This window comes from Cydia fagiglandana, chromosome 25 (genome assembly GCF_963556715.1).
Source record: "Cydia fagiglandana chromosome 25, ilCydFagi1.1, whole genome shotgun sequence".
NCBI lineage: Eukaryota > Metazoa > Arthropoda > Insecta > Lepidoptera > Tortricidae > Cydia > Cydia fagiglandana.
In genome coordinates this window covers 7517827-7529233 of record NC_085956.1, presented here as the reverse complement: position 1 = coordinate 7529233, position 11407 = coordinate 7517827, and the positions used below count along the sequence as shown (strand labels likewise).

Here is an 11407-nt window from a genome sequence, read left to right as displayed (position 1 = left end):
ATTTTAATAACCAGTTAGAGTCGGACCAAGAAAAGTCTGCAGCGGATTAGATAGCCCACGCAGTGCAAGTTTATAAGTCAAAATTTCATAGAAGTTTGAAGTTTAAAGTAACACTTGCACTGCGTGGGCTATCAAATCCGCTGCAGACTTTTCTTGGTCTGACTCTGTGAAGTTGATCTGGATTTGTTAGTGTAAAAAGTGACATTTCTTCAACCTTTCACTTTTGACATTGACAGACAATCTATGACAAACGCAGATCAAATTCATAACCCATTATTGCAATCAGAATATTCTATACTCACTGTTGTGCCAGTGTTAATGTTTTTGAAATTCATAACTTTCCATCTTGAAAAATTCTTAACGTTTTCTTTAGAAATCTATCCAATTTAAACTCCATACTATAATTTGATTGTGATACTTAATTCCCAAAAGTTCCTTGAGGAAAGTTTTGAAACTTTCTAGTTGTTTGAAATCTTGGGATTTTTGAAATTCGACCCCTCGATTTCGTGTATTTTGTTAAGTGATATCTCCACTACCAGGCGTTTAAAGTCTACTAATAGAATTGAAATCGAGTGGTCAATACCACTAGATTCCAAATTTCGCTCACTCGTATTTCAAAAATTAGCATTTCGACGTTTTCCACCGATTTTCGAGTGACGAAATCAAGTGATCTAAATTCAAAAATCGGCCCACAACTTCCAAATCTCTACCTATAGTGTAAATTTCATTCAATATTGACGTGACGTATGCGTTTGAGTTAAGTGTCATTTTGTATGGGATTTTGTGTTTCCAAAACCTCCCGTACAAAATGAGATTAAAAAAAAAACGAATCCGTCCTGCTATCGAATGGAATTTACACTTAGGGGTTCTGTACTAGGATACCTAATTAATTCAATACATTCTTAAACTATTCTTAATAATACTTAAATTCACTCACGTTTTCAATTCAAATTTGAAAATCCACTTATCACGAAAGCACGGGCACTATAAAAACTTGGGTCAAATGTCTGTCTTGGCGCGCGTTCGGATATCAAGTGAATGTTTTCGCGCTCTCACTGACATTTTGTTTTTTTTTTATCTCGAACCGGCTGGGCCCGGGCAGTGGGTTTGGTGATGTTTGTTGACTTATATCATAGTTAAACAAGTGTGTACTCTTACGCAGCGTAACTGGATAATAGAGTTAGACCACGGAAGAAAGAATGAGCGCGCCGCGCTAGTTAGACTAAGAACAGACTGCAACGATTTTAATAGCAAACACAGTGCAAGTGCTGCATATTTTTTTGACGTTTAAACTAACACTTGCACTGCGTAGGCTATCAAAATCTTTACAGACTTTTCTTGGTCTAACTCTACATGCATTTTTCGTTCCTAATTGGGACCTCATTTTTACAGATCAGTATCATATCAGAAACAGATAGAGTTACTAAAACTCGAATTGGCCTGTAAATTGTAGTATAATGGTGCTATTTGGTGCTACTTTATTGCCGTAGGGTGGGAGTAAGGACAATATGTGCCTATGTAAAAAATTTAAAGAGCCAAATGTAATGTAAAACGTTGTACAATAGAATACCCGTGCGAAAAGGTAATTCGCAACTCGTGTCGATTTAAAACACTCCCTTCGGTCGTATTTAAATTTATCGCCACTTGTTGCGAATTTCCTATTTATCGCACTTGTATCTTAATGTACCTACTATGTAATAGTTGACTTTTTTTAAGCTGACCGACTGTGTAGATCTAGTGAGCTCTCATAGTCCTAAACGGTCCAAATCGAGTCAAATTATTGTACTTATGTAATTTTAGTTTTAAGTTTATCACGAATAAATAAAATACTTGTTTTTGATTCTGATTCTAAATTTACACTAGCCTCCTAGTGTAAATTTAGAATTGGTTTAGAATAGGTTCTGACATTGGATTCTAGAGGACAAAATGTAATGACAGATAGGGAGTACCTATATCGATAAACCCAATTATCGATACATCCAATATCGGATCGGATAATGTGAAAACGCTCTAACAGTAGCTAGAATATCCTTATATGTGTGTGTAGTTCTTCCGGCAGAAGTTAATCTGATACCTATGCCTTTTTTTCTTGCGGAAGGATTACTGCATAATTATTATAATATTGGCATCTTTTTCCTGACTGAATAACAGCATACAGTTATACAGTATGTATGAGTAAAACTTATCCATAGTTATACAGGTTGACCTAACCAAACCCTGAGGTCGATGTAGGTCATACTGAACAACTTTTACTATGGGGCCATTGGGGCCAACCCCGACACCGTGAAAAGTAATCTGTTTTGTTTTACAGAAAACATTGATTCTATTTCACCGAAATGTATGAGGCGGCAGAAAATTTTCTCACGATTTCGGGGTTGCTCCCATAGTAAAAGTTGATCAGTATGACCTACATATTATTCACCACTCAGAGTTTGGTCCATCATTTTGGAAACATTTTTGTATGGGAATGGAAATTGTCCATTTGCAAAATGAAAGTTTTCTTTTTGTGCTGTGAATTTTTTCTGAAATTATCGACAACTTTGATCCTACTTTTTGGAAAGTCGCATCTTGTATATGAGCCAAAATTTTCTATTTTTCGTATAAGCAGAGGCTTACAGGTAACTAGATTTACATAGTAAAGTTGTACTTATATAGAATAACCAGTAAATGCGTAGGTCAGGTCTAAGCTGCCACAGCGGATACTCGTTTTCTATTATAGGAAACAACATAGTTGCGAGCCATTTACACTGTTAGATAGAGTGTGAGTAGTGGGGAGGTTATCGATAAATTAATAATATAAGAATTCAAGTCTTGGAGACCCTTCACATTTCTAAGTATAATTTGATGATCGTTTTTAGGGTTCCGTACCCAAAGGGTAAAACGGGACCCTATTACTAAGACTCTGCTGTCCGTCTGTCCCTCTACACTCTGTCCGTCTGTCCGTCTATCCGTCCGTCTGTCACCAGGCTGTATCTCACGAACCGTGATAGCTAGACAGTTGAAATTTTCACAGATGATAAAACTAAAAAATTTATATGATGTTCATTACCATGCAAACATCCTCCGAAAATTGCTTTGAACGAGATCTAGTAAGTAGTTTTTTTTAATACGTCATAAATCGTAATCCGCGATTTTATTGGTACTTGCTGCTACGGAACCATTCATGGGCGAGTCCGACTCGCACTTGTCCGGTTTTTTTTAGATTATAGGTACATATTTTATCTCTGACTTTTACATCTTTAAAGAATTTTATTATTTGTATGATGTTTGTATTTTTTTTATTATAGTTTTTATGTGGTTTCGACAATTTAGAGACTGTATACATCTCTAATAAAGATGCCCGTTTGCGATCTTCGGTGTTCACGGGGGGTCCTTAGGACTGCGTAATTGTAACCGGCGATGTCCGGACATTTGTTTGTTTAAATCAAATGGAAATGTTCATTATCAACACATTAAACTATCGCATACGTCGCATTATACTCGTAAACAGACTTACGTAAGGACTGAGGGCCCGATTCGGACTATGAAAGAGATATCTGTTAGATATCTTTTAGACATAACGATATGTCCAAGATACGATAACGATATATCTAAGATCTAACCTGTCAAATTTGACATTTGCGCGATTCTGGAGATACTCTTGAACGATTTCCACAGGATATGACTTAGAGATCCAATTCACATCTAATAGATATCTTACTCTATCTAACGTAAAGTGACATTGGTTGCCCGAATTGCACTGCAAAAGAGAACTATGTAGTAGACCAGCGGTGGAACAAAAATGGGTTTTGATAACATTAAAGTTTTTTCTTTTTTGATATGTTATTGTAAGCATGTTAAATAACATTCATGTAAAAAGTTAGAAAATTTTAGGTGGAGCGTTCGGCCATATTTAAATTTTCAATTTTTGCTAAATAACTATGTCAATATAAAATTAAAGTTACAAAAAACTTTAACATATTCAATAACACTTTAATTTATTCACACTATTCGGTTTTTAGAAATCTGGAACAACTGCTTTCTGGTGAACGTAAAAACAGGAATTATTATGAAAATACAGAATTAGAGTAGCTGATATTGCAAAATTACGATATTATCTATCAACTTAGTATACATGTAAAAAGTTAGAAATGTAGACAATGTGCTTGTCTAGATATTGATTTCTCGTTAAGCAGTATAGCCAATATTGAATTAAAGTTTGTAGAGTTAATATTACACGGTCATAATAAAGACCTTACTTCTCACACAAAAGATTAGAAATATAAAATCACGGCGACACTAAATACTGATACGTAAGTATGCATTCCGAGCTTATATTAAGTTACATTTCAAACGCGCGGCGTTTGCGCGCGCCGCGCTGTGCGCCGTGGCAGGAGGCAGCGATCGACGGTCGCGGGCTAGCGGTTAGCGCGGTGCCCTTAAAAATACGCAAAGCGTTTATAAAATCATTATCAATGGTAAATAGTTATTTTACACAGTACACTAATGGAAACTTACCTTCCCTTATTTATTTCTATATGTACTAGGGATTGCCCGCGGTTTCGTTTACGTAGAATTCGTTATCGTGTTAAGTATAGAAATAATAGATACATTTGAAAATTATTTTAGGTGCATTGTCATACAGATAACTACCCTTGTTAAAGTATTCTTCAAATTCAATACACAGGTGTCATTTCAATATAATTTTGCGTAATTTGGCGCTTTTAGGTTATAAATGACTAGCGACATATATTTTTTAAGAGCGATCATCTCCGATAATATTTACTTTATCATAAAATCAATTTCAAACTGACGTTATTCAATATTTATCATTTTAAAGTCAATATTACCAACCAACTGATCCAATTTACCTACGGTAACAACTCAAAATTTGCATCAAATTAAATGCCACTTTTCTTATCCGTTACGAACAATCAAGAGGGCCTTTACGAGCTGATGTGGTGAAAATTTTATTTAACCTTCGTCCCTTGAAACCTTCACTACGCTCAAGGTTCAACTTTACGAACCACTAACTACGCTCGTGGTTCAATTTTAGAATGTTTGAATTTGTGAATGTGCTTCCTGCCTCGCACAGCCAAACTGTGGAATGAACTGTCCGATACGACCTTCAAACCTTCAAAGACCCCCATCTTAAAGGTCGGCAACGCGCTTGCAACCCTTCTGGTGTTGCGGGTGTCCATGGGCGGCGGTAATCGCTAACCACCAGATGATCCGTCTGCTCGTTTGCCTCCTATTTAATAAAAAAAAATGTTTCGCTTGTTTGGGTATCAATATTAGCACGAGCGGTTAATCAACAACTTTTCCCCTTGTAAAACAAATAAATAAGGTAGGTGAGGTGCAGGCATATGAGGCCCGGCGGGTAACAAGGCCCAGCATTCAAAAATAGCAGTTGCTCCCTATTATTCCCAATTATTCTGAATTTGTACTTGTTGCTAAGAAGGCCCACTGTCAGTGCAGGTAAAAAGGTCTAGTCCCGGGCCTTATTGAACGTATGAGATGAAATATTAGATTAAAATATTTTAAGATAATTTTCAATATTTTTAATCTCTTATTAATAAGGTCGATTTGAAGAAACTTCTATGAAATTATGACTTATAAATAACAATTGCACTGCGTGGGCTGTCAAAATTGCTGCAGACTTTTCTTGGTCTAACTCTAATAATTTTTCACTTGCTTTATTGACCTAAAGACGTTTTAAAGAATCAAAAAGTCTAATAATATTGAGGCACTTATACTTTTTAAAGGCAGTAATTAATTACAAGTGACTTTTTTTTGTTAATACATAGGTAGGTATTTACGATCATCATCATATATTTAAGAGTATGACTATTGTCGGTGGAGCAATTTCCATGTTTGGCGGTCCTCCGCCTTCTCTTTGACAGCCCGATACGACACGACTTTGATCTTTTCCTTTATTTGATCCATGTACGCAAAAAAAATACAGGCTTTTGATTATGGAATGTGACAAATGTTGGCGACAAATCGATCGTCTTTTGTTTTTAATGGCTTGTCAAAGTAAGTCAGTGCGTTGAACGTGGCTTTAACGCGAAAATATTTTTAGAGCTATGATTTTGTTATGATTTTAAAAGTTCGCTTACTCCGCAAGAGTGTAGTGCTTGCCTTCAAAATGCTTTTGGGATTGAAGCACCACATCTGAGCATCGTGAGGCGTTGGTATGGTGAATTTAGTAGAGACAGTATTATTCTAGATAATGATTTTCGTGAAGGTCGACCGTCCACGGCGATCATTCAAGGAAACGTGGCTACTGTGAGACGACTCATTGAAGAAAACCCACGAATCACCTATGACGAAATTTGAGGACAATTAGGGATAGGTATAAGACAAATACAAAAGATTTTACAAGAATATTTAAAAGTCGGGAAGCCTTGTTGTCTTTGGATTCCTCACGAATTAACTTCAGTCCAAAAACAGGTACTTTTTGACTGGTGCCGAGAAATGCTGCGTAAGTACAAGCAAGAAAGTTCAAATGCTGTATATAACATCGTTAGAGGAGATGAAATCTGGATTTACTGCTACGATCCGGAAAAAAGGCATTAGTCCAGTCAATGGGTCTTTCGAAGGTGACAGGAGGCCCATAGAAGTTCAACAAGCCAAAAGCGTTGCCAAACATTTTGATCGTCTGTTTTTTTTAAACGCGACTTTTTTGTACCGTACTTTTAAATAATAAAAGAACGTTAAATACTGAGTAGTACACTACCATTTGTGTGCCCGCAGTCATTGAAAAAGACCGCGAGAGACGACCGAGAAGCCGCATCCTCCTGCGTCATAATAATGCGTCCACCGATACCGCAATAAAGGCAAAAACATTTTTTAATTACGAAAACGTGGAAAATGTCTCTTATACGGATTATAATCCAGACATTGCACCCTGTGACTTCTATCTATTTCCCAAAATTAAGGATTTAATTTGGGGTTTGACATTTAAGACCCCGGATAAGGCAGTTACTACGTTTCATCACCACGTCGAAAACATGCAGTCAAGTGATTGGGCCTCATGCTTCCAAAAATGGTCTGAGCGAGTGAATATGTGCATAGAATGTAAAGGGAAACATTTTGAGAAGCAATAAATGTATTATTATGGTTATAAATGATTTTATTCAAAAGTTACGCAAAACTTTCAGTGCGGCCCTCGTATGCGTAAAACCTCTTCGTTAGTTTTCTTTTCTTTTACGATAGAATTGCGAAAAATATATATTTTGCAACGAGTGACGAATTTTAAAACACGGTCAAAGGGAGTGTTTTAACGTGCTTATTATAGCACCGGTCGTAATGTAGCACCAGATGTACTGTAAAAATTATGTTAAAAGATAATACTTACTGTTACGAATAAATATTTTTACTGTAAAAAAATATCCCACCAAACACATTTTCATGTAAATTTTGTTGCTAAGACGAAACCATAAGACTCGCACTGTCAAAAAGTTGTCAGATCTCTTGTCGAGCCAAGCTTCAAACTCTACAAGCCCTAACTTCACTAACTCTACACCTTAGTCAAAATATGTGGCTTGGCTGTTTCGCTACCGCCACATGGGCATAAGGTGAAAAATTTATTAAATTCATTATTTTTAGGGTTCCGTACCTCAAAAGGAAAAATACTGAACCCTTATAGGATCACTCGTGTGTCTGGCTGTCCGTCTGTCACAGCCTATTTGCTCCGCAACTACTGCACCAATAAGTTGAAATTTGGTATACACATGTAAGTCTCTAGCCCAAGGACATACATGTAAAGTAAATAATAGAAATTCAAATAAAGGGGTCACTTTTGAGATGAATGATAAATAGAAGAAAAAAAAACTATATCTTGTTATAATTAATATAAGAGAATTAGAATATGAATTAATATAACAGAATTTTTTTAGAATTTTAATTAGTATAAGATAGATATGTATATTGTCATGTTATTTTCTCGAACTCCCCATCGGCATACAAACCTCCTCAAGGTTTTGCCCACGATGGGTCTTGTAATAATAATGTACTTTATTTAGCTTATTGTTCAATAAATTAAAAAAAAATATATATATATATATATATCAAACGAAGGGGCTCATTGTAAGAATCTCAGATATATTTTTTCGTAATTTTAAAATAAATAGTTTAGAAGTTATTTAAGAAAATACGCAAAAAATGAGCATTCCCCTCCTCCCCCCTTATCTCCGAAACTACTGGGTCTAAAATTATGAAAAAAATACACATATTAGCTCTCTTCCTATAGATGACAGGAAAACCTATTAGAAATGTGCAGTCAAGCGTGAGTCGGACTTAAGTACCTAGTTTTCCGATACCTACGGGTTTTTTAAAGACTTTTCTCTAAAAAAAAATATTGTTAAAAATTGTGTAATGTACAGAACCCTTGGAACGCGAGTGCGACTCGCATTTGGGCGGTTTTTGTATTATACTTACATACAATAGTTCTTGTAGAAACGAAACGGCCAAGCCACACACTTTTGGTGTAGAGCTAGTAAAGTTAGAGGGCTTGTAGAGTTAGAAGCTTGGCAAGAGATCTGATAACTTTTTGACAGTGCGAGCCTTATGGTTTCGTTTGGGCAACATTGTACATCAAAATGTTTTTGATGGGATTTCACTTCTTTTTGTAAGTTGTTTATGACAATCTTCCATCCCCTAATTTAAAGGGTTGGGGGTGATTTACTATTAAAAATCCTGAAATAAGTATCTGGGGGCATCTGTTACACAATGTACTTCTTACTGATTCCCCATATAACCCTTCACCCCGTAAGGGTAAACTTTGGGGTTGAAATCTGCCTTCACCCCGTAAGGGTAAACTTTGAGGTTGAAATCTATTCTATATCCTTCCCCATAACAATACCTATCTACGTACCAAATTTCAACTAAATCGGTTCAGCGATTATTGATTTCCCATACAAAATTAAACCCCATCTTCATCCCCTTAGGGATAATTTTTTTTTAAATTTATTTGTTGTTTGTGTACTAAAACTATCTTACATACCAAATTTCAGCTTCTTAGAGGACTTCAGGAAGTACCCGGTATTGATGATCATCAAGTGAGTGAGTCAGTGACGAAATCGAAGTTTTTAGATATGAATAAAATCTAAAGTATAAGAGCTATGCAATTGGTATGCTTAATAAGTCCGAGAACTTTGTTTATCTGGTATAATCCAACCCCAAGTTATGAGGGTTCCAAAAAACGACGAAGCGCTTCGAGAAAAGGTAGATAGTGCCCTTGCGCTTTTCTCGTCTTGGCGGGGGCACTGCTGTGCCCCCAGATGTTAAAAGATGAGACTACTGTAACTAATAAAGGTTTATGTTTAGTTACCTACTATTTTCGCGTAAACTAGACAATTTTTATATCTTTAGTTATTAAGACCCAAAATAATTATTTTCACTTATTATAAATAAATCCTCCTGTTATGAAGTATCAAATATTGTTATTTGTATATGTATAACTCTTAAGTTAAAAACAATAAAATCTGTTATTACCTACAGTCAAAATGATTATTTTTTGCGGGATTAAGTAATACACTGGTAGTGTTCAATAAGGCCCATAATAGGACTTTTATAAAAGGTATATTTTCCAAGAGTATCGTGATATTTTTATAACTATTTTGGTATAATGAAGAAACTTAAATAAATGAGAAACCTATTTGAGTGAGTTTTTCATACTTCATATCCTGTTTATTAAAAAAAAACCATTTTAATTAGGTGGGCTGTATATAGGCATATACGGCCCACACGGAATATACAATAAGGTAAGTGAGGCCACTTACCTTATTGTATATTCAGGATGTATACCGTGTAATATTGATCAGTTGGTTTATAATATACATATTATGATATTGACGTTGAATAGGACAGGACATGACAATAGGAACCAGAAATAGGTATAGTTGGTCAAACCAATTTGTCAGTAAATAAAAACAAAAAACTATATTCATCCTTTTCTTTTGGGTGCTAGTACTAGTGTAAGTCAAAGACAGTATGATGATTCTCCCTGTCTATGTTTGAAATGAGACAGTCCTTTGACAAACTATGTATGGTAAAAAATAGTTGTGAATATCTTGTACATTTTTATTACAATATTAGTCAAGATAATGAAATATAGCTGGTCAAGCAAATCTTGTCACTAAAAAAAGGCGCGAAATTCAAATTTTCTATGGAACTATATCCCTTCGCACCTACATTTTTCAAATTTGCCGCCTCTTTCTACTGACAAGATCTGATTGACCAGCTGTAGGTATTTTTACTTAATAAGATATTTTAATTTCACGTAATGTCCGCATCTAATTTATATATGTGCACGGTAAACAAACAAATGAATGATAAGAAAAGACAGACAGTGTTACTGAGCGGGAGGTGGGGCGAGGGGCGAGGTATAGGTAGGCTATGATAGGCTCTCGAGCGCCGCGCCGGCGACTGACGGACCAGCGCGGCGTATGTATGAATTTCGCGCCTTTTTAACTAGATTTTACTATTACAATGCAAGCTACACACAGAAATTTCTTACTTTCCATAATATGGCTGCGTATATTATTTTATAGTAATAGACTTATTTTTACAGACTCTAATTCAATATTAGATCTTATAGGACAAAAAACGTATATTAATTCTAAAGCATATATCTTATTCTTCTAGCTTTTTAGCTTGCCTATTAACTTATAAATTTAGATATGTTGTTGTGGATTTATTAAACTTTAATTCAATATCGACAAAATAATAAGCTAATTGTAGTTTGACAAAGAAGCACGTTAAAAAAATTTCTAATAATTTTACATTATAAAGCGTCATACATATTATAAACAATGGAACTTAAACATTGCACTTTAATTCAATATTAAAAAATCATGACTAAAAATATATAAATACCTAATTTATATCTAACGCTCGTTCTAACTTTTCATCATATATAGCATATATGCTTAAAAATATGTCCTATATCAGATAAGTATCACTTTTTCAACTTTAGAATTATCAAAACTTTTAGTGCAAAAATCCGGTCCCACTATTGAGCTAGTAGTTGATATCTAAACTATAACGTATATAGAATGGATCTCGTACGTGTCGTCTCTTGTGAATATCTTGATGTTCGAATACGGCAGTGAATTAGAATAGTTGTGAATAAGCGTTGATAAGCTATCACGTTTACAATACAAAATATGTTTGCCGTTCGATCGAGAAATATGTATTGGATAAATTATACTCGTATTTTGTGGTGTAGTGTGTTCCTCGCAATAAAAAAACCGGGCAAGTGCGAGTCGGACTCGCGCACGAAGGGTTCCGTACCATAAAGCAAAAAAAAAAACGGAAAAAATGAAAAAAGAAAACGGTCACCCATCCAAGTACTGACCACGCCCGACGTTGCTTAACTTTGGTCAAAAATCACGTTTGCTGTTTGGGAGCCCTTTCTTAAATC

General features: G+C 35.2%; 1 long non-coding RNA gene across 1 annotated transcript in view; it reads right to left on the bottom strand.

Annotated features, from left to right (window-relative positions):
* Window positions 1-11407, bottom strand: part of LOC134677175 (uncharacterized) — a 163998-nt gene that overhangs the window by 110444 nt on the left and 42147 nt on the right. The gene's annotated exons all lie outside the window — the stretch shown is intronic.